This window comes from Ptychodera flava, unplaced genomic scaffold (assembly GCF_041260155.1).
Source record: "Ptychodera flava strain L36383 unplaced genomic scaffold, AS_Pfla_20210202 Scaffold_46__1_contigs__length_1169225_pilon, whole genome shotgun sequence".
Taxonomy (NCBI): domain Eukaryota; kingdom Metazoa; phylum Hemichordata; class Enteropneusta; family Ptychoderidae; genus Ptychodera; species Ptychodera flava.
The window spans coordinates 989737-1015564 of NW_027248368.1; the positions used below are offsets into that span (position 1 = coordinate 989737).

Below are 25828 nucleotides of genomic sequence, written 5' to 3' on the forward strand. Positions count from 1 at the left end.
TTTAATTAGGCCAAATAGCTGCTATTTTTTACCATCTTGAAAAAGATCTCGCCAAATATCCGGCTCAGTGCACTGGTTATATAACACGGAATATTCATGAAGATAAAAAATGCGTAAGCTGCTTTATGCAGAGAGGCTGGACTGCAGATGATGCTAGGGGTCAATGTGTACAATGATGTACCTTTATCTGGCGAAACACGAAAATATGGTTCTGTTAGCAATATTTTTGTCTAACGAGAGCAAAAAAATAACATTTTCTTCAAGATTGAGTAAAAAATGATAGTTATAATCAAATTCTTTGCAAAGTTCATTTCGTGAATATTTGAGCACTTAAGGAGTCATACTCAGAAGACGCCATTGTTACGATAATGGCGTGGCGTGGTGGCGTCGCTTACATCTGTGCATCGTACCATTCCTACCCCGTGATCGTGCCGTCAAGAATCTTCAGTTGTCGATATTTTAGCTTCTACTGACATGTCCCGTCGGTGTTTAGGAATGTCTGCTAAAGAGTCTACCCTTGAATTCCTGGACCATCTCGACGACTATGCGGTACGTTTGAATCTAGTGCCAGTGTGTCATCGACCGTGTCATGCAGTTACGTCGACAAGCGGCTAGACGAAACTCGCCAAAACGGAAGAGAGTACCTCTTTTCCGCACCAGCGACAGGTCGACACACACTTCAAGCCCTCGATCGTCGCTGAGTCGGCTCTATACCAGGTAAGCTTATGTATAGCTGCTGTCTTATTTTTAACCAGCCCAATTGTGTCTAACCTCAACTCATAAGATACGTCTACTCCTTCTTTTATAAACGTGTTCAGCAATGTCTGTATCCGGCAAAGTATTTAACGTTTGTTTGTTTTAAATCATCGATATTCCTGATAATTTCAATGAATATCGAATTTCAAGGTCACTTTATGCTAAATGTGACTTTTAGTGGTACATGTATGCACCCCGGGATGACTGTTGATTCATGTCAGGGACCGGACAAAAATTAAGGCGGGGGGGGGGGTTGGTTGGTTGGTGTTTTTAAAGGCCTGTGTTGGCACCAGATTGTCTCAACAGAAAATTTACACACCAGATTACAATTTCAATGGAAAACAACAAGCTATCACCCCTCCATAGTCCTCTTACATACTAGAACAAAGGTAATTCCAGGGATCAGCAAAAGTGCCATTTTAAATCCATGGAAAATAATGACCCTTCAAAAAGTGTTAGCAAGAAAAAGATTATCCCTCCCAAATTTTTGTATGACCAGTGAGTCACAGTCTGTATTAATGATCAGGGCTTGACAATTCCTATCGCCTGATGCCCGGGACAAGTGAAATTTCCATTCGGGCAAGTCAAAAATAAATCTGGTTGCCCGCCGGACAAGTTGTTTAAACAACTTCTGCCGCAATCAACGCGAACCTAAGTTGCGGTTTGTGTACGTGTCGCCCAATTTGTTGTCGTTCACACAAAATAAATGTCAATCACTGACTTATTTTAGATACAATTGTGACGTTCTTCTGGGATTCACTTGCCGACTCACACAATGTTGCAATTTTTTGATGATCAACTTGAAATTGTTTTATCGTCCAATTAAAAAAGTCGCTTAAAATTTGGCGTAAACAGTATTTCTTTGTTGAATGCTGACTGCTCCGCCCCAACAAATTAGGTAAAAGATTGCAAAACATACAGTCCAGCTTAAAACTCACTTTCCGATTCGCTAACGCAGCGCTAACGCAGCGCCGACGCAGGGTTAACGCCGCGTTCTGAAAGGTGTGAATTGGTCGCCAACGCATAGTAACGCATTGTGGCGCACAGTGGCGCAGAACGGACCTCATTAGTCTAACTCACTGCTGAACAAAATGGGCCCGCACAATGCGGATATTGAACTCAAAAATGTGCGCTCAGAGGCAGTCGTCGGTGACAACATTGCTACACTTGCCTAACTGAAATAGCGGCGGCTGGGAGTAACTGAATAATCTTGAGTCCTGAACCAGCTCCAAACTCTCTTTGTCTGCCTAAGGCAACTCTAAAATCTTAGTCGTAAACAGGTCACAGTAAGATATTATCACATGCGTACAGTATGCGTACAGCTCCGAAGAAATCTACCTCAAACTCTGCTGGACCTCGACACTGGACCTCTCACGGATCGTGGTCTAAGGTTGGAACACGGACGTGTAGACCGTGGTTGGACGTGCTTTGTGAAAAATTGCAACAAGTGAACATTATTGTGGCCATTTACAATAAATAAAGTTCATGACACAGTATTAGTAATATCACAGGCACAGACCACATTGTTATGCAATATGCCAGGGGAATTTTCTGAATGAATTCGTCCGTCATTTGCCGTAGAGTAGACATCTTACATGAGCTAAAGCATTATGGCGAAACCTGATACATAGAAGCACCAGATTGTAAACTATTTTATATTAGGGAGGGTGAAGAATAACAAGTTTGAATTGTTGCCCGGTCAATTTGTTGTATTTAAAACAACGCATCCTTTTTACACAGGTAAGGAAACGAGAGCGACCAGGAATTTACAACTGGCATCGAAATAAAATTTGTTTTTGAAATCAACAGCTTGTATTTTTGTCCTGAATTTTTACGATTACACGAACGACTGTGCTCTGGATCCGACTGTCTATAGTAGACACTGCAGTTAGCAATATCGAGTCACTGCCATACTGAAGTAAAGTCTGCGGTGATGTCGTAGGAAAATGCAAGTGTTTTCATTGGCTTACTGATTTTTCGTGCTAATTCTGCCGTGTTTGTCAAAAAAAAAATCGGACTGAAGTTTCGAAGGTAGCCGAAATCGGCGAACCATTTTGCTGAGATGCCAAGTCCGAGTTTTGTAGAGGGACCGTGGTCCATGGATGTACAAAAATACATCCGCCGTCTGTCCGATGCGCGTGTCCGTTTTCAAAAATATCTGAGCCATCACTCATGCACTGTGTTTAAAGAGGGTCAGTAGTACACTCTACGACTAAAGTGGGCACTGAGATGCCAGAATGTGAAACGAGAAAACCCAGTTCCAAAATGACCTATAAGTCGCGAAAGTATCCAGACTGCAAACTGCATGCCCTGTTCGATCGGGCATTTCCAAGCAAATATGGCTACCGCTAAGCCCGAATCTGCCTCTGTAGTCATCGTGTAAAATACAATTCAGTGAATTAAAGCAGGCGACTTTATCCGACCGGGAAATATGACGACAGAAGTTCTAAACATTTATATACAGGTCCTGTATTTTATTACGAAGTACCGTCCCTAACATTTTTTTGAAAGTTATTATCGATGCGATACATACTAAAGAACTAAATCTGAGACTCGTTTTGTCAGTTTTGGACTGCTGGTCTTCACAGCAACTTGCGTCTATCGGCTTTGAAAAACGTTAAAAATTTTTCGGGGTAGACTCCAGTCGACAGTGTCTCCTGCAGAACGTCCTTGGACAAGAACTGCGACCTTTGTTTCATGACGAGTCAAACATACATTGAAATGTAAATGTACCAAAATTTACAAATTGACGTAACTTGACTGAACTAATTTCGTGGTCAACATGTATTTGACGTTCAGAAGTGACAGATAAAAAACGTGAATAATTCCATTTTGTCGAATTGAAAGCCCTCTGTGAGACCGTGGTCCGACAAAGTCCCATGGGAGCATAATGCTTCGAAGAATTCGCCTGCTATTCTTGGAAACTGCTGGTTTCCATAGCGACCATGCGACGTATAGACCATTGACTGTTGACCGATGCGGTCTTGTTCAATAAACATTTTACATGCCGAACTTTCACTTTGAAACACAGATTCGAGTCATATAAAATGATGGAAATAGCAAAAAATACCTCAAAAAGTTGTCATTGTCGGTGTAAAAACGCACCATACATTTTCCCATACATATCAAGGCTATATACTGTCAACGTTATTCAATTCTGCAAACTCAAAGACGACGAACATGTACTTCGATAAATCGCGTAAGCCGTGGAGAATGTGTCATAAACATACATTTCCAGAAGTTCTCCGAATGGTGAAAATTGGTGTCATACATCTCCGCGTTAGCGCCCCGTCAAAAACTTTTTATTGCAGTTTTAATTAGGTGTAATATTCAGACAATCGTCGGTTCAGATTTTTTAATTTTTAGGGGGTGGAAAAAAAAACATAATCTTTGAAATCCTTGTGTGAGTTTCATTTATTCCAAACTTTTACTCGTAATTCCTTCTTCAAATTTGGCGGCCCTTATGTGGACATTAACTTTATTTTCTTTTAGTTTTTGAATAGTCAAATGCATTGTCGACATTTAATACTGCGTCAAACAACGATTTAATCGCAAGTATTTTTAAATCGTACCGACTGTAACACGAACCTCGGAAAGTTAGAGAATTTTTTGGTGCTGATGTATCCGTGGATCCGTGCTGATACCAGCATGCGTTATTATCAAAAACATTCAATGCCGGTACGTTAGTGTTTCTACAAGTAGTGATTATACGTCTGCTTTACTTCAACACTAAAATGTCGTTTTCTTTGACACGTTGATGCGAGAAGCGACATCGTTCTTTCGTTACGACTACCCATTGCACTGAAGTTATGACTGATGTTGGCAGTGGGGAAAGTGCCGCCAATGTTAACAGTACCCATGTTGCAGCGTGGTTGAGTTATCTAAACAATAACCCAGTGGCAGATTCGAAACGTTAAGTTCATTGATTTATGATTTCTTCAAAAAATTACAGAATTATTTTTGTAAAAAAATTATATTTATTCCTTTAAAAGTGTTTCCGAACTTGATAGTATACACCAGCAATGTGATCGCAATTATTTAAACAATCATGCCGACGCGAATCTTTACTGTAAATTGTTGCATACTTCGATGACCTTTGTGACCCATCGCCTGATTATGCTGATTAGTGCGTTGAATAGGCCGAGGACAATGTCTGCTCTGCTCTGGGTGGCGATTGCAATCCACGTCAAGTCTTCAAGGTCATCTGGACGACAGTGTAGCAAAATTTGACGTGTTTCCCGGGCAACTCTTCCCGTTTCGGCCCCAAGCTTTTGTTCACAATGTAACCAGGAAAGTTCGTTCTTCTGGTACCTCAATGTGTACACTATACTTTCGATGTGGAGGGAATGTCGTCGCCCGAACGACTGTCACAAAATAAAACGACACTGAAGACCTGTGGTGACGTAATAGACTTCACTGTGATATACTAATAACGTTCAGAGTAGGAGTACGATTCAGAACACACTGCACCGCGCATATTTTACCGAGTTTGATTTGATCAACGGAAAATACGACATCTGCAGCAAATAGTTTGGGGAGGGGAACATTTGAAATTCGGTTCGTCAGGTGTCGACTCGAACGGAAAATACTATCAGAAACTGGCACAATGTTTTAGTTTTCGTCACTAAAAGTTGGATTTGAACAGTTTTTGAATATCGGACTTTTTTGGCATGGTAATGTCTTGGCATTACATTGAAAATTAAAACAAACTGAAAGGTAAAAGAAGAATTCTGTGAACTTCATAAATGCAAGTATCGACGAACTTCCCACGCTGCCCTGAGAACGAAGTGTTGCTGGCTCCTCCGATGCTACCGTACTTTAATTGTCGTCGTAATGAAAGAACGACACAATTTCAGAAGACAGATGCACAAGTCTGGCACTGAAATTCACGAACCTCTTTTCTGTACAAAAACTCGAAAGTAGAATTTTCTTGAGAATAACATAATCTGTCATCGGCCTTGGGCATGGATTTACAATCAGCATTGCGTATATTACGTGAAGTAAAAAATAAATTGTTTTCATAAGTCTCCGAGGTTCGTGTCAGTTTGATGATAAAATACTTTCGATCTAATAACACAAATTTCGGCAATGAAACACACCTTGTAGAAACAAAAACGATTTGATAAAGTAATTTTCGTAATCCAACAAATATGGAAAGAAGTAAATGCACGAAATGGCTTTGAATTATATAATGACTCCGACACAATGATTTCCAAAAATTTCTTTATTCCCATCCCCTTTAAAAAAATATGAACGGCAGTTTTTCAGAATATTAATGTTATTAAAAAATGTTTTAGAAAGTCTTCAGTGGACGATAACGACATCAATATATTCGGAGGACCGCTGGTAGAAGTAATGTCAATGACACTTTTGTACTGATGTTTTGCTACTTACCAAAATAATTATACAAGAGGGTTTGCGGAAATAAATATACACTGAAGAAAAAAATCACATGACATGGTAAAAGAAAACGTTCGCTGTTTTGAACAACGACAATGGCAACTATTGAAGTAATTTGTTGCAATTTTCAACCTTTGTACATGACTTACGTCCATGCTTGAAAGTCGCGTACGTGAAGTTAAAATCGGCATGTAAAATTATTAAAGTTTACATGCTTCTGAGATATACCCCCTTTAGAGCATGCAATGTTTCCCACTGTTTATGCTCCGATTTCATCCAGTTTTTCACCAACTACAACACTTTATTCGAGTTGGAAAATCCCATGTGCCACTAGCTATTGTGTCAACCATTTAATCATGAATATTCTGGGTAGGCCACCGGCCATTGTTGTGCGTTAGCGCGCGTTAGCTTCTTTTGTTTGGCTTAACAATAGGCGTTAACGCAGCGTCATAGAGCTCGCTAACGCTGCGTTAGCTCTGCGTTAGCCTTGCGTTAACGAGGTCGGAAAGTGAGTTCTGAGCTGGACTGTAATCACATTGCTTATCGGCAATCGACCCTGCAGTACTTCAAAATCATTTATGCGGCCTCACGAGGTAGATGAACATTGTAGGCAGATAGTTTGTGGAGTGATCGCTGTAAATATGAGTATTTTACGGTAATATTTCCACTAACGCAAACAAGGCATTGTGCATTTTCACGAGCCAGAGCGTAATTCCGCTCCGCAGACCTACGCAAAAATCAAGCAAGGCTTTTGCCGTAAAGAGGTACGTAGTTTACGACGATGGGCATTGTGTAACTCTGAGAAACGACGTTGTGATGATTTACGATGGTGCCACGAGGGCCAGCGTGAGTGGGAATCGTCTGAGAATTGACGACTCGATGTGATGAATAGAACGATGTTTCTGACAAAAGATCTAAACATAAGCGTTATGATGAGGAAAAACGCCGGTAGATGTTATCTCCCGAAATGGAAAGCACAGTGGCCTTGGTTGTAATATGACGGTTCCAAAATGTTCTGTACGTCGTGTCTCAAATACCCACCATTGCCAAACATGGAGGTAGGAAGAGACTACCTCCATGGCCAAATGTTTCGCGTTGAATCCATAAGGTCTCACGAGTTTAGTCAACCACATTTGGACTGTTTGGAGCATCGCAGATGAGATCGTGACGGGGACAATGATTGTGGAAATTTTGTGGATCCCGCTGAGCCCGATACGGTTTCACTTGACAACACCCCGATTGCATGCACTCGCAATGTTTGAACCGAATGACGACGACCAGCGACAGACACTGACCAATCTTTTTACGACGACATTTATGCTTGCCAGACACGGGAAGCCGATGTATGATATGAACCTTCAAATTCAATGTTAGCCCTGCGTACAGGTCTGTGTGTTCCCTGGCTGTGCATGAAGGTTAATACAACCCTTTTCAGAATTAGAGCACGAAGCCACTGCAGTGAACTGCAATAAAACTGCTCACACTAATTAGTTTCAGCTGTAGCCAGCTGGCAAAGTCGACAACATTGTATGTCCCATGCAGACAGTTTGTCTGGGGAAGTTGAAATAAAAAGATTTGTACATGGACCAGTGCATGGTAATGTTACATTGTATCTTAATCTTGAACACAGGGTGCCAATCGTAAACTCTCATTTACAACTCGAGCCTCAGACAGAGCTAGTTTTGCCTTTGTACAAGCAGACTTTTTGGTCTTTATCAAGTAGCCTTGTTCAACACCAAAGTGGCCACGGCTACAGCTGAAACTAATTAGTGTAAGCAGTTTTATTGCAGTTCACTGCAGTGGCTTCGCGCTCTAATTCTGAAAAGGGTTGTAATAAGATTATGAAGTGTTGCTATACTTTCTTTTGAAATTGCAATAAGTTGAATATGTTGGTAGATTTTTGAATTCAATCCCACAAGTCTCCTAACTCTTGTCACTCAAATTTATGTATGTTCTATGGCTCAATGACAGAAAATAGAATATCAAGGGGCTGCCCCTTGATATTTTTTTATCTTTTTTTATATAGAGGCATTATATCCATGTTGTCAATTTATTTCCTCTGTCACAATAATATTATAATTTAGAAGGTTATAAATAGTGCAAAGTAACATGACATAGCATGTGAGTTAATGCCCCACTAGCTGTAACTTGTGAAATTTGTTGACCTCAGAATATGTTCCCATTTTGTCGTGGTTTTCTCTGAATTCTACCCTCTGAAGGGATATTGGCTTTTACTGCATTAGGAATATTCCTCTGAGAAACATTTAAACAGTAAACTCAAATTTTAACAGCCTTTTGATTATCGCCCCTTTTCAAAAATTGGTAATATTAACAAGGAGAGAGAACATACAATGTCACAGTTGAAAACATTCACCTCTAGGGTGAACATTCAATCTTGGATGTCAAAACAGGGGGGCAATCATGAATGTGGGCCCGTACTCCTGTCCCAAGGGGAACCCTTGAATTTTCTGTGGAAAATACTATAGTCTATCAATATGCGACCTAAATAAAGTAATCAATATATCGAATTTTTATAAAACCCTTTTCCTGCCAGACAGTATCACTTCCGGTGTCCCCATCAGCCAAGTCAGTAAAAAATGGTATTGAGCCAAAACATGACATATTTTCACCCACTTGGCTTGGTCTGTTTAGCATCTTTAGTCCAAAAGAATCAAGTTTACAGTTTTGAACAGCTTTCAAATTTACAGTATTATGTTAAAATACACCATATGAAATATGTTGTGTTTCATTAATTTTAACCATCTTGACCTGGTGGTGAAATATGGACTTGCCAGGAAAAGGGTTAAACATACAGGTAGCTTGTATGTATTAGGAAATTTATTATCATTTGTTCTGACCAAAAGGTTTTGCTCTTGAAAATCAGAAATGATGCTGTTCAAAACGAGCATAACTGACCTGCATGGATGCTTTCCTTGCAGTGTTCAACGTTTGCATGGACTGTGACATTGTAGACTCTTCAATTTGAGGGCATACCCAACATTTACATTCATCAGCAATGCCACATGCATACAGCTCCAATGCACTGTTGACTGTACATCAGTCCTTTCTACCCAACTTCCTTTGCAGCACCTTATATCCACCAAAAATTTAATCAGCTGTGTACAGGTTTATATTTATGTCATAAAAGCATTTATCATTACTTTTTGCACAGAAACAGTGATTTGTTGAAGTTGTCCATGAAAATAAATATCAAAATCAGGCAATATGGAGACCTTTTTAGCCTCCACAAAGCATGCCGGGAGAAATGCCCAGATGATGATGTAAAGTTTTCGGGTTTTGGTGCATTGACTAGGGGGTCTGATCTAGGGAGTCTCATAAACAGCTTAGATATTATGCCTGCCTGTAAGTATTACAGATGTACTAATAATCGTGCGCGAGATTTCAATAAGGCATTCTGCATGATTCGAAACCCGAAGTGAAAACACCGCCTCTAAAAATTGTTGCTGGTAAAGATTGGCACGACGTGAGTTTTCAAAATTATAAGTACAGTGTGTGTTTTTATGTATGCAAAGACCGTTTCCAAGAATTTTTCCCGGCATTTTTCCCAATGACTAGTTGTGAGGTTGTGGCTTTCAGATTTTAACCATTCTCAATTATTTTCCCAAGACTGCACAATTGACAGCAGAAAACGGCTGCTTGGATTTGCAATCTCTTCCTACTTCCATTGCGGTTTCTAATTACCGGTAACTCACGATTAGAGTTCAAAGTGAGTTGCGAGAACGGAAAATTGTAGTGTGTAGTTTATGACTGTACTTTGAAATGATAAATTGAAATTTCATTTAGTGCCCCTAGAACATGAAAGTGTGTTTGAAGTTTAATTTAGTGCCCCTGAGAACATGAAAGTGTGTATGCACAACTATTGTTTGTTGGATGAGGGACACTCCATTTAGAGTCTGGTTCAAAGTTATAAGGTTGAAGGCAAAGTGTGTCCATTGGGCAGTAGCTCAATACAAACGCACAGTAGATCAGACACCTAGTGATACCCCCTAACTTCCTCAACCAAACACGAAAACTTAACGTCATCTTAGGTCAAGCCTCTCTGAGGAATTCCGATAAGTGGCGCTTCCATATGGCGAAAATGGCGTCATACACATCAATTAATAAAACATTAATTTCCAGGAGAATCATTAGCACATATCTCATCTCTTCATCATGAATGTTACAAAAATAATATACTTCAACTTTTAAAGGCAGGTTGATATTTGGGTGGGCTATCCCTTTAACATTTCACACTATGACTGAGGTGAGGTTATGACCTTTGGGGAGCCCAACTTCACTGCGCGAATGAATGAACTACATGCATTTGCGTGAACTCTGTGTGACCAAACCATTCAGAGAATGTTGCGTCCTGAGTGGTGCATCAAACAGTGAAGTAAGGGCCATTCAATATCTTATAGCACGAATTGCACAATGCTCTGTGCAGTTTATGTGAAGATTTCAGTGCAGATATGCACATTATCCAGGGTTTTTGCTGTATGCACGGTGGGATTTAATGTTTGGGCAAATATTTAATCACATCGCAATCTTTATCTCGGCCAAAGTTGCATGTACATCCCAGTGGGTAGTTAATAATAAGTGTATACATCACCAAAATCAGTGCATTTATACATCACCAAAATCAGTGCATTCTCACAAACTTATTTCGGCTTGAATATAAATAAAAAAAAAAAAAACAATGCTAGACGATACAGCTAGTCGGGGCTTTAAGTGAACATGAGATTAATTCTAATCTTACCAAAACATGATATGTCATTTTATTTCGCATCATTTCAATTCATTTTTAACTTTCTAAATTATTTCTATTTATGCTGAATAGAAATGTGGTGTTATTTTCAACATGCTATGATGCACATTTTGGATATTTATATGACCATCGATGTAAAAAAGAGTCAATTTTTCATCAATGGTCTGACAGTCTACAAGCTCTGAGATACTGCAGGAATGCATAGTGCAGTGTGAATCCAATTATGTTGAGCCTTTTCAGGCCATGAAAATGCTTGATATATTTCTGATTCAAATATGTGTCGATGGACTGTCAGATTAATATGGTTATTCATCGTCATTATCGTGACTTGAAATGTGATTCATCATCTGTGTTTGAGACAATTTGATTTTTCTCAGTAGGATTTTTAACTCTTTTTTTTTATATTTCTGCAAGTTGCAGGTCCCCTGGAGGTACATGTATTTATTAGGCGTTGAACAAATAGGGAAAGTGTAGTGCCCAAAGGAATGACAGTCACACAAAAAGGCATGCCAACAACTGGGAACAATATGAGAGGTATGTACTACAAAGTCTGCACTGATAAGTTTTTAGTCTAAAGTAATGAACTTTGAAGGGCAAGTTAACCAAAGCACCAGTGTTGGTGAATGAACATGAACATGCACAGTGTACATGGACATGGTTAACCAGAACCATCATGACACATGTACGACAATTTTACTTAGCTGAACTTTGATGTTTGGTTATATTTGCAGGTCACCTAACAGCCATAAGCGACAAAATCTGCCTTTATAATCTTCTTTTGAAGATACAAATGTAATAGATAGTGATGCAGCTTAGCCCATGTCAAATTTTGAAATCACAATGAATATGTAAACCCTGGAAATTATTATAGAAGAGCATAGTGTTGAAACAACTTCAGGGGCTCTTCCATGAGTTCCAAAACACAAATGTACATGACATACAATAATTGCATAGTCAAACCAAGGAAATGTTCTTTTTAACACTGTCTCCCACACTGGCCAAAATACTTGAATGAATCCATGAAGTGTAATTTATGAACCTTGCTTGGGAAACAAAACTTTGAAACAATATCACAAGACAAACTGAGGTTGCAGAGTCTGTTGCAAATTGTGTAATGAAAGATGAAACAAGCTTCTGTTCTGATAACATGTTCCAGATTACATGACATGCTCAAAAACCATATTTTATCTTTTACTAAAATTGAACGAAACTATTTTCCGAACAACATACAGTGTGCAAGAAAACCATTGCTTTTTTTCAAAAATTGTAGCATAATGTATATTTTTGCGTAATTGTACTGTCCCAAACACACAAACATGACCCCCAACAGATCACTAGCATGTGATTTCCAAACATTTAACAAATTCACCGCTCTCCCCTGTAATGAATCTAGCAAGTATGTTATTGTTATTCAATCACCGTAATTCAAATGACATAATCCAGCGGGGACTCCATGTATGTCATCAGTGATGACTTCTAGATCAAGTACCGAAAGATTAACTTTTAATCCATACTATTACTGACACACATACACAGTCACTTCAATCTTTGATTGGGTGATTCCCCAGCATAACATGCCCTCTTTTTAGTTCAATATATGTATATGTTACAAGGCTCTGTAGGTCAAGGCTGCATGATACAAAAATATTTCTATCTTCAATATTCCATCCTAATTTGTAATATTCTAACCTATAGATCCTACTGTATTAGTTCTCGGCCAATGTACAAAGACTTGGTCCATTTGCTAAAGCGCATAACTTGACCATTCGCTAAAGTGCATAATTGATGACATGTTTTTGCAAAATTATTATTGGAAGCACGACCATACTCCATGTGTCTGGGAGGTACAATGATTTTACAGTCTCTCTTAACAAAAACAGGAATATTTAGTCAATAACATAGGCAATGAATCAGTGAAAAAACATTTTGGTCTTCATATTTGTATATTTAGGCATAAACATGTCAGTTTGATGTACAACAGTACATAGATGACCAGTTTATTCAATAAGGGAGCATTCAGTTATTACAGCCGGGGTAAGCCAGCACAATTTGAAGGGGGATGCGGTTCACCTTAAATTTGAAAATTGCAAAGGGGAGGTCATGTATTTTTCAAACAGCATTGGGGTCAGTCAATTTTCTTATTATAAGTAGTTGTCCTGTTAAAAAGAAGTTTTAGTGTTCAAAAATATTCTGGGAGATAAAATGATTCGCATGATTTCACTCTTGGTAGTCATTTAACTGTAAATCTAAACAAAAGTATAATTATCTGTCACATGAACATCTTGCTGTTGAAACTCTGAGACTTGTCTTATTGTACGGTACATCGAGCTCATGGAGGGCAATGAACAATTTCTATTACTTACGTATTAGAGATATAGCAACTTTTGTCAGGGAAAATATTTAAGTGACCTGTAGACCACTAGTACCATGAAAAGTGAAATAGGTTTAGTTGAAATTCAAATATCAAAACTGTTGTCCACATCTGAACCTTCAAACACCGTAATTTAATCAAATACATTTGTATCAATTGTCAAACACCTCAGAAAGCACCGATTGTGTTTAAGACTAAAAGATTCCGTCGTGTGCGGGCGCTCCGGCGCACTGCGACCTGCGACCCTTTACCAGGTAGGTCCAATGCACCGGAACGCTCGCATGCAACGGAATCTTTCAGTCTAATTGTGTTTGTGAATTATTCATAGTTTTCTCATAGACTCCAATGTATAGTGAATCAACATTTCAGTGAAATTCAGAAATCAAATTTCTTGCATACATATCAACTTTTAACCATTCTTGTCTAGTGAAGTACTTTAAAATGAATTATCAAATGTCTATAAATACACGGATTTAAACAAAAACAAACAAAATTGATGATGTACAGTCCTGATGATTTATTCTGTGTATCATTATTTTCAGGAACTGAAATACATACAATCTGGGCTATCCAAGGACTAGCATCAAGCTGAAGACATTTTGATAGTTGTGTGTGTTTCTTCTGAGGATAGCGAACATGACAGAAGTTGCAACGGTGGTGCCTTTATTCAGAGACTCTTGCCATGGGATAGAGAAAGAAGTGAAACTGCATATGGAAAACACATGCATCAAAGGAAATGCATATTGAGGCTACCTTGCATTTAGGGCCTGGTATCAATCAGATCAGAGCCTGACAGACACATGACAATACCAGCAGCATTGACAACTCAATACAGGACAATGTTTAATGTACATGTATAAGCATATTTTATACATTTTCTTGATTCTGCCAAAGGCTTAGTGATGTATTTTTAGTTTCGAACAAAGACCACTCAACTTTTGAATTTTGTTACCAGACAGAGGCTGTACTCATGAAAGTCCAACTGGGAACACTTTCCATATGTTATTACACCAACTGAGTTATAATCAGTGATTAAGCTGAATACCCAAAGCTGTACATGTGTGAATATGTGGACTGTACTCGACCGATTACTGGCTGAGTTATAAAGACCAATAATTCTGTCTTAGTCTCTTCAGTGGCCATATTGATATTTCATGAACAATGTGTTAAAAATGAGGTGCATCTTTGCAAACAAATTTTACAGATTAAGTACACCAACTTACAACTACAATTATTTTTGGCAACACTGTAGATTTATGTACATGCAATGTGCTTGAATCTTAGCTCGAGTCTAGGTTGTAATCAAAATATTTGTATGGCAATTTTCAATGATATGGCAGAACTCATTATCATGTGTGATCTGTAATAGATGCTACAATGCAACACAAACATAGCTAAATGTGGAGTCTCTTTTCTACTTAGACATCCAAACACCCGGTACATCCAATTTTATTTTAAATCTTAGAGAACAATGGATTTATTATTTATTTGTTATAACTAAAGCCATAATTGCTGTGTAAAGTGAGTCAAGTTAAATCAGTTCTCAGATACTTGGTTGACACTTCAATATTGCATCTAAGAAGAAAACAATAAGTGTATTTTTTGTTTTTCACATGAAGTATATTGTATTTTTGAGGAAGTTTTGAGGAATTCATTCTGTATTTTTTGTCCCATGTGATTTCCTATTTAACTATTTTAAATAAACAATTAAAACCGATACCTCTTCTATGATCTTGCTTTGGTTGATATGTGTGTATGTTAGATGGGTTAAATGTGCAAAGTAGTTAATACAACAATGATATTAATGTAGTTAATGAGTGCAGAACTACAGTACAATAGGTGCAAAAACAGAACAATCAGGTTCATATTTGGACCTACAAGATCCAAATTACAGAAGATTGAATATGTTTCTTTATGTTGTGCATAAAGATGTATAAATACAAATCAGGTTGATGCATAAATGTGAATCTTTATGCATCTGTAATGTCCTGCATAAAGGTAATTAAATTTAGTCAGCCATTAAACCCTTTTATGCACAAGCATAAAGGTGCATAAAGTTCCATCTTTATGCTGCATAAAGATGATTACAGATCATCTTTATGCAACTTTATGTCACCTTTATGCTGCGCATAAATCTATATTTTCATCTTGTGTTTGTATTTGAAGTAATTTGTGTTACACACACACACAACACTTATATATATTTATTACACCTCACTCATTCAACGTGCACTGCCATTGGTTAAACACGACTCACGTGACATGTAAAAGAACGTGATGATGCCCTCTGCGAACGTGATGATGCCCTCTGCGAACTTGATGATGCCCTCTGCATTTGATATTACATTAATTAACGTCAGTTTACTTACTGCGCAACCTCTTCTGCGCGTAACAAATTGTCGTTCGCTTGATGGCCTACTTGCAGTCGGCAGCTATGGCTGCGAAACGTCATGCAGAGCTGTCACCGGCACAGTTAGACGATATTTTGATGCAAGTAAACATCAAACGAACGAAATAGCAACACGGAATGCAATTTCTGTGTTCAGCGACTATGCAAGCAACAAATTTGGATACGCCACCGATGAGATCGGCAAACTTTCAGCGGCAATTGGCACTGACAACATTTTACGCTGAGGTCGGGTTCATGCAGAAAGGCGAACTGTACTCGAAGAAGTTTGTTTGGTGTAATAAAAATAATAACACATGAGAGCGACGGCAAGATCACGATTTTTTGCCTGCCCTCGGCTGGTGGTCATGATCGAAATATTGATGATGCCCTCGCCTACGGCTCGGGCATCATCAATATTTCGATCATGACCACCATCCCTTGGGCAGGCAATAAATCGTGATCTTGCCCTCGCTCTCATGTGTTATTATTTAATATATATATATATATATATATATATATATATATATATATATATATATATATATATATATATATATATATATATAAAACAAAAATTTCACTGTATATTGAATGATTGTTGTTTTTCAGTGCCGGATGGAGACGCACGTGATGTAATGTTTTTAAGACATCAAAAGGAGACACTAGAAGATGATGTAAGGCAATGCAAAGTCAGCGCACTTAAAAAAGAGCTGTACATTAAGCAGAGGAAGATTGACAAAGATCGCGAACATTCAAATCTCGTCAAGGAGAGTGAAAAACTCATTGCAAGCGGAATGACAACTTTACATGAGTTTCTCATGTTGAAGGGGACCGGTAAAACGAAGCAATCGAAAGCAGAGAATCAGAGGCTTTGCGTACAAAAGGATGAGCGAAAGTTAGAACTAGAATGTATAAGAAAGAACACGGATACACAGTTGCTGCAACTGAATGATCAGTTGAAGAAGGTTACAAAGGAAATATCGGCTTTGGAAGAGCACGGTGTGGCTAGGACGGAGATGCTATCAACAAAACTAAGTGAACTTACCAGGGAAATATCTGTCTCGAAGAACATGGTGACATTGCAAAGAAGGCAATAACCGATCAGATCGGTGAGGTAAACAAGGAGCTTACTTCACACGTTGACTGGTACAGGGATAAAATGAAGATGCTGGATAGGCGGCAAAAGAAGCTGACTGAAGACATCTCACTAATCGATGACAGAATTGCAAAGACTGGTGAAATCGATGATCTCATACTCAGCGTTGACCTACTCAATCAAGGTTTGTACAAATTAAAATAGGCTTTCTATCTATCTATCCATCAATCTATCCATCTATCTACCTATCTATCTACTATATATCTATCTATCTATCGATCTATCACCTTTGCTGATCATCAATTTACCTGGCGTTTTTACTTTTTCAATGTATAGAGCAAGTTCCATCAACATTACTCTTAGTTGACCAAGATATACATCGTCAATTTGCAAAGTTCCTTCAATACGTAAATTCAAAAATGTCATCTTAAAAACAGGGAAACCACAATGCAGCAATTTTGTCACCAATATACATATTTCATGTAAGTACAGTGTACAAAAATTTGAAATAATTCAAAGTAAGAAGTTTATTTAAGGTACTACAGCAATCAGGTTTGTGATATTTACACCAAAGGTATTAAATACATGAAAACGTTGTAATTCAACTGGTAAACATGACATGTTATGTCAACACCATTCACAACATTGACAAAGTGTCAATTACTGTCGACGTCTATCTATATCAAGCTTTGTCACACAGAAACCAGCCGTGTTTCCAAACCGATGACAGAGGGAATATAACCCATATGCAAGAAAGACAAAATCGTAGGCCCTTTTTGTTTGCATTGCTTTACATATGACGCAATTAATGAGTTAATTTCAAAAAGTATCAAATATGACCAAATATAAACAAAGATTAATATAGCATAGCCAGGTTTTTGTTTGAAACGTGTAAAATAGCCTTACAATAGTTCTTGAGCTTTTTAATTTTTGAACTATTTAATTTCGCATTTTAACCTTTTGCATAATTTTGAAGCTGAGATTTTCATTCGAATAAACTGCCATCTACAAACCACGATATATTTGCACAGGTATTCCAAAGAAGGATACTGTCAGAAAGATATCAAGACATGGTACGGGACCGGGAGAAGTCTGCAATCTTGCTGGAATGACGATAAACCAACATGAGCAAGTGGTTTGCTGCAGCAATGGAGACGAAGATGATGACCAGCCTGGCAGTGTGAAGACAATAGAGGTAGACACTGCACAGATCATATCAGCGTTCACTTTTCATGGCTTGCAAAAGAGTTTTAGACCAATAGATGTGAAAATGTCTAAAATGAATTTTTATTACATTGCCGACAATGTCAACAATTGCATTATAGTGTGTGATTCACGGTGTAAGTTGAAAAAAATAATAGACCTTGGTGATGTGAGTTATCCTCAGATATGCCTTGGCCCAGACGACACTATATTTGTGGCAGACTTCTCTGGATTTGTGATTAAATATAACGAGGATGGTAAAAAGATATCAAGTAAACAGATTAGTCGACCATACTCGCTTGCCATGAACAGCAAAGATCAACTCATAGTATCGAGTCAAGATGAACATTGTATCTATGTTTTGGACAGAGATCTAAACATGCTGTACGCATTCGGACATGATCATCTAGAACATCCACGTGGAGTCAGTGTTAAGAAAACTAGAGAAGGTGTGGGAGAAAGCGTGTATATAGCAGATCAGAATGAAATACAGATTTTAACTCGCAGGGTGAATACGAGACAGACGTAACTGTCGACGGCGACCCCGAGTTCATTGCAGTGTTTGAAGACGGTAAAATCGTTTATCGTGATGGAATTGATAACAGTCTGAACGTCATTTATCAGTGAGGAATATATTAAAATGCCGTTTATACAAAAACGTCGCCAAAAAGCAATGTGCGCCCGACAAAGCTGTTTAACGGCCATATTCTCATTGATTGATAAATCTGTTCTTATTCTCTAGGACAAGACACATTTGATGACGTTTTCTGTAGTTTAAGGAGTGCATATGCAAGGCTGCACATATTACATTCTTGTTCTGTATACAGGTACTGCAGTTCTTTGAGTATAACAAATGTTCATTTTAATCAAACTACAATGAATTTCTGCCCCCATGTTTAAACGGGACTCTTACATGTGAATTAATAAAACTGCATTGGAAGTGTTAAATTCATGGTCGTAAATTACAATATTGTCTTGCTTGATTTCGAGTAATTATTAGATTGTTTTTCAGTTATACTCGATCATCGGTTGACTAAACATACTGGTTTTCACCTCTATGTAATGGACATGTTCGTGTAAGGATTTCACATCTAACACTCAAGCTGGGAAAGTAAGAATTAGAGCGACGGGTCTAAAGTTGTAATTCATACATTTGTATTAATAATTGGATTGAACCATTGATTAAAGCATTAGTTAAAAATTTGCTCATATTCGCTGTGAGTGTATAGATACAATGTTCAAGCTTTAGCTGTAGGCCGGTCAGGGTCTAAAACACTTATGATCATTTAGATAATCTGAAAAAGGTCATAATTTCGAAATTTGAAAACTGTAAGCACGGTCCATTCAGTCTGCCACAAAATTGAAGTCACACATTTTATATCGATAATGTTGTAAACACCCCAATTCCAAAGTAGTAGCTTTGATGAATACATATTTAATGTGTATTCCAGAATTTGTATTACATTTTGTACTTCTCGCCACTGTCTATAACCTTGATGTCTTTGACATTTCTGTGCAAGGGGAAAAGTAATTTTGTCTTTTTCCGCCGCATTTTGTAATTAGATATTTTATTTGTAATTAATACCTCTGAATTTACCATACTAAACATCTTTGATTAAGGCATTTGGAGAACAGGCTCATTGTTTTGAATTGTCATTATATATTACTGAAGTTTGCGTGAACATTTAATTTTAGAACATGTTTTCTTATCACCGAATATGTACTTCTCACTATTTTAGAATTCTTTATTCTACACTACTTCACCAGGAAGTAAGTACTTCAGGGCGTTGCACATAACACAGTGTATTTCGCTGAAGATCACTTTACTGTGACGATTCATTCAATTTTTCAGTTTTTAACGTAATCAAGGTTTAAATAGTAGTATAGGGTCACCTTTTAGCACGACAAGTAGCCGTATGTTGGATGAGAAAGAACTGTAAATTTTTGCATATTAGTGTCATCCTTGTCGTACCTAAGCTCTAGTTTCAGGTGATATATATTACAATTTTTACTGTGGTATCACGTTTTTGAATTAATTTAGTTTCGTTATTAATGCCAAACTTTATGGTTATTTCCGTCAAATATATACACTATTGCTGTCTTATCAATCTTCAGATTCTCCCTTTTTGAAAATATACAGTATGAGGGTTTAATATCATATTTGATACACAGACTTGGTTTGGGGAAAAAATGTGTTGGTTGAGTGCCACCTTCACAGTGATAGTGAAGGCGAATTTCGTTATTGTTGCTACAATATAACACTTTGTTAGTTCACCTTCAAACCTTTGTTAATATCTATAATACATCGTCGTATTCCATTAACACCTTGCCTAATCGTCTCATCTGCATGGTCAGATTAGCGCAGCTCCTCGATTTACGTTCGGGCAACACCCTCAAGCGTCTGCTTGCCAGTAATTGCCTTGGTCGCTACTTCTACTCTCATCACGACAAGTCTATCTTGAACTGGAATCCTCTGCGTGATTATCATTATAAAATTCATCATCATTATTATCGTCATCATGTTTATCACCCACTTTCACTACACGCATAATAACATCATTATCTTCAAACTAATCTGCATTGCACATTTTCATTGCATTGCACACTGCAACACTCTCATGGGCTGGTTGCCAGTAATTAGCCTTTGTTGAAACCTTATAAAGAGCACTGCCTGAGATCGGAAATCTTTGCCTTATTACTATGCACACCTGAGTAATCAAATTACTACTGGTTACTACTGGCACTGTCGTCTCCTGCTACACACACCGTATTTTCTTTATCATGTATAATATATCATCAATCGTGTCAATAAAAAAATTGTTTTGAGGTACACAGTCATTATCATGCATCTTTGCAATACAACCAAAGTCTCAGATTGTTCAAGGTTCGTATTTCTGCTGCATCGACATCATGTCAGTTATAGATTTGATTTCGTCGTTGCTTTCCATGAAAAGATTTCATTCATTATATAAGTTCAAAACACTAGTACAGAAATTTGCGAGAAATTTGCGAGAAATGGACACTTTCTCGCTGTATTGCGAGAAGTAAGCGAGAATACATACTTTCTCGCGATCAAGCTGCGAGAACTGTGCTTTCTCGCATGCATCTGCGAGAAATTGAATTCTCGCAATCAGTCAGCGAGAACTATGTTTTCTCGCTCTGCATCTGCGAGAAATTGTGAAATTTTTGTGAAATGCTTACACAGAAGAATACAATTTCTCGCAGATGCAGAGCGAGAAAACAAAATTCTCGCTGATTGATTGCGAGAATTCAGTTTCTCGCAGATGCTGAGCGAGAAAACACAGTTCTCGCCAGCTGATTGCGAGAAAATTAAATTCTCGCTAAGTTATTGCGAGAAAGTATGTATTCTCGCTTACTTCTCGCAAAAAAAAAACCCCGAGAAAGTGTCCATTTCTCGCAAATTTCTCGCAAATTTCTGTACCAGTGATATAATGGCTACCTTTGGATATCACAAGTGAAAGGGTAGAAAAGCAAACAATATTCGTACTGGACCATGTAAAAAGCAATAACTCGGCCTAGGCTGCAGACCATAGTCGAGTCCACCACTGCCACAAAAATATCACGTTGTCGAGTAGATTTGTCGTTATAATCTGATATGTATATTGTTCTTAATGGTCATCGTTATCCTGGTTTCTCTTTTACTGGTTGCCAATAATGCACAGTGACGATAGATGGTTCATGATAGGGCATAGGTTTAATCACGACACTTCTTCATGATTTGATATATCAAAAATGAAAAAAAAATGACTATCTACCAAGACATGACCCACCACAGTCAAACACTGAGTGTCAAGTGCATCTCTGCCAAGAAAGTACCTAATTCAAAGCATTTCAAGATCTGCATACTGTCAGGACTGAGACCTGCAACTGTATTTAAAGAAAGAAATTCAATAAATCAGCAACATTAAAGACGTTCTTCAAACTAAAGACTGTCAAAGCAGGATGTAATGGATCCAATACACAGAGCTTGCAAGTGACTTATAAGCAGTTTTTTATACAATTCATCACTGAAGGGTGGTACTTCATCCCATCGGCTGATCAGGAACGTTTTGTAGGGGCTACTAAAGGTGACAAAATTCAAATAGCTGCCAAGCATTATAATAAAATTCAAGAGACTGAATACAGCACAATGGGAAGTTATCCGGGCAACACTGTGACTATATCAATCCAATAAGCGATATAATAACTGACCTACAATGGTATCTCCGGCAAAGAATGCACGAGCCTCATAACACAACAGGTATTTGTTGAACGCCCAAGAAAATGCAAGCCTTCGAAAGGAAATTTTTGATTTCTATCACATAATCGACGAAAACAATAAAACTAATGCCAATTATTCATATTATAACCATGATTGAAAAGGAAAAAGCTGAAAACAAACCGTTATGGATTTTAAAATAGTTAAGCAGTAACCTCCGCCTCAGGCGGGTATACATAAGATTTTGGTACAATTCGCAACAGAGAGCACTCGCTATATCGGCCAGTGCTGTATGTCACGAACTGTACCAAAATCGAGGGTCTACTCGACTGAGGTGGGGTTTATTGATATTATTATGTTTTATCCAGTTCTGTTCCCTGTCATCTTATCGGGGTATTCCCGTCACTTTAAGCCAACAATGCAGAAAAACGGGCATCTGAGGGATTGAACGACGGAAATTCAGCGCCAGAGACCGAGCATTTAGATGTTTGGATTAAGTTGACAACATACGCATACTTTCATTAGCATTGCATTTTATTCATATTACAACGCAAACACAAAATAATAACTTGTTAAAACGATACGCTGCAGACGCAGAAAATGGGTCAAGAGTTCAAAGGCAGAAGGACAATAGTCCTGGCTTTTTTTGCCGTTCTAAATAAGGATTTTATCTCACTCTGTACGGTATGTGTCAATCACCGCAACATTCATAGGTTGTACAGTTATGTCAAAGGTGCTATTTTGATGGATAATTTGGACATTAACTGTACCAGAAAACGTGCAGTTTCGAAATACTCCAGAAGTGGGATGATCCAGTGACAGCTGGACGCTGACACTACTCGTTGCAACTAATGTCAACTTTCGTCGCAGTCGCAGGAGTTATTGTTGTTTTCATTCGTCATTCTTGATCCACATCATTGAAACAGCCTCGTTTGTTAAAGTCCACACTTGGAAAAGAATATCTGACATACCTTTTGAAGATTCATCACCTTATTTGCTTTGAACGAATACTAGCTTCATTTTTACGAGCGGCAAACTACACTGGGCGTCGCGTCTCGACTCCCCACTGAATCAAAAAAGTGCACGATGTAGCCCTAATGTACTGATTTGTGGAAATCATACTCAAATGTACAGCGTCGAGGATTTCTTTCATCGTCGAACCAAACTTATTTCCACTAGGAGGTGAGTTACAAAACCATACTTTATCTATGTATCGAAGTTAGGACGTCGGTCTTTCGAACAAAACCGACTGTTTCGGAATAAGTTTACATTGGCAGAGTTCCTTTGATGCATCGTTTATTATGGTGTGGTATTATGAAGGAAGTGCAAATACTGAAAATCGATATGCGGAAGAAATAAGCATCATAGTAACGTAGTTCTTCACTTATTATCATCCTACAAGGACTGAAAATCATTTGTTTTGATTGAATATGATCTTTACTAGTTTTAAATAACATTCACATAATTATTTGCCTAGCTTGGCAATAATATCCGAAGGCATAGGTTAATATAATAAGTTATGATACGTTATCAAAGTTTTAGACAGGATTTTAGAAATGTATGCAATCAAATTATTATCAAAAGCGCATCAACTTCTGCCATAAGTTAACCTAAGTATCTCTATAGTGCGATCAAATTCAGCGCTGTCATTTTTCCGTCTCTGATGTGTATTCAACACATTTTCGTGTATTGAAAACTCAGATTGATATTCCATTCCATTTAACCTTGAGCATAATTGAGCCTTTCCATTGGTAGTATCCCCATCTCATACTGATCACAAACAAACCAGATCATTCGAGTGAAATACTAAATAACCGTGCAACGCAATCCAACCCATAGTTCATGAGTTATAGCAATTTTGCCCCTTATGTCTTGCGATTTTGCATGTGAGGCGAAACTGTTTAGGGGTCTTTATTATACAAGCTAGAAAAAGCCGAATCAATGAAGACTTAATTCCCGTCTATTACAATAAACACGATTGGAACTAATTTGGGATAATTGGATGCTGATGTATTGTCTTTAAAATCTGCAAATGTAAGCTCATCTGCTTTTCTTTTTACGTTACAGACTAGTTTTCATGAGTAATTGTAATATTGAGACATTCAGCTATAGGGCACCTAACATTTTTGAGAAATTTGAAAAATATGAAGATCCAATTATCCAAAATTAGTTCCAATCGTGTTTATATCAGATTACACAGCCCCTCGATGTGATAAGGGCTCATAAAATTTGAATTTTGACTGCACAAAAAACGTTTTGTCCACCGACACACCTTTAAAACAAACACACAAATAGCCCAAGCGTAGCCCTATGTGTCGCCTAAACGTAGACATCGACCTATTAGGAGAGAGTATTTATGCAATGGTATATAAGAAAAAATTTTTATGAGTGTTTCTAAAAGTATATGCGAGAGAAACATATTGAAAACCAAAAGAGGTGAATAGAGGTAACGTTTCCTGGTAGGATCCTACGTTCGTCTCGAATGCCTTTTCGATTCAATCAGTGAAATAAACCACGGTGTGACTAGACTTGCGGAAGATGAACTATCTATCTAGGACTTGGACAGATTAAAGGGTTTCACAGAGAACCTTGCACACCCCTGTACTAGGATGTGCACACCCCTGTAACAGGGCTGTGTCAGCATCCTAGTACAGCCTAGAGGAGCACAACACTGCAACAGCTATGTGGTACACAGTCCTGTAGCATGGACAATTTTTACATAGTCCTGTTACAGGCCTGCAATTTACATCTGTGTACCATGGATGTGCAAAATTAGCCTCTGTTACATGAATGCGCACAACACTGCTGAAACAGAAATGTGCCTTGCCACCTATGTAATCTGTCTTTTAACTACAGCCATGTACCATATGTGTGCATAATTATCAGTGGTACAGTGATGTGCACAGCCCTGTAACGGCTGTGTATAAAGCACCCCTGAAATTATAAGTCCTGTACCATGCATTATTACAGCCCTGTACCAGCCATTTTATTTTACACCCATGTACCAGCCATTGGATCTATGGACTCATTTTATCACATAAAGCATTGTCAATATGTTAAAATGTTTATCAATTATTTTTTTTTCAACTAATTTCAACTTAAAGCATACACTTCAAAGTATTTTATGAATGCAAATACACACATAAATAAAGCCACACATTTCTAAGTATCTTTGTACAGAGTGGTTTATTCTTTAATGTACCTTACTGGTAATGTACAAAATGGTGTCACATGAAAATACATCAATTTATTCCCAATTTCTTTCACTGAAGGTATACACTTCCCTTCAATGAATATTCTATAATACATACATTTGAACATTGTTGAAATTTCTTCATCTTTATGTGCGCATAACACAAAACAGACTTTTCTTATGATGAATCTGTAAGTTAAATTATTATTATTATTATTATTATATTACTATTATTACTATTTATTTCTTAAAAGGGCTCTACATTACGTCTCGGTACTCTGATCAAAAAGTAAAAATTTACAGATCACAAAGTGGTAGCATAATAGTCTCTAAACAGACAAGTTTTAAGTGGCGAATAAAAGAGACAATGTCACAAACGAACAATCTCGTACAGTAATGTCAAAAAGGAATTCATTCCACAACATGGAGGCAGCAA

General features: G+C 37.8%; 1 long non-coding RNA gene across 2 annotated transcripts; it reads left to right on the forward strand.

The window, feature by feature from the left end:
* The first annotated feature begins 345 nt into the window (after positions 1 to 345).
* On the forward strand, positions 346 to 15009 carry LOC139128265 (uncharacterized). Of its 2 annotated transcripts, none has more exons than XR_011551240.1 (3): positions 346 to 717; positions 11336 to 11455; positions 13835 to 15009. It is a non-coding gene; the product is annotated as an uncharacterized lncRNA (long non-coding RNA). The 2 variants fall into 2 exon arrangements; XR_011551239.1 differs by having other exon boundaries at positions 349 to 717; positions 11342 to 11455.
* Positions 15010 to 25828: the final 10819 nt, after the last annotated feature.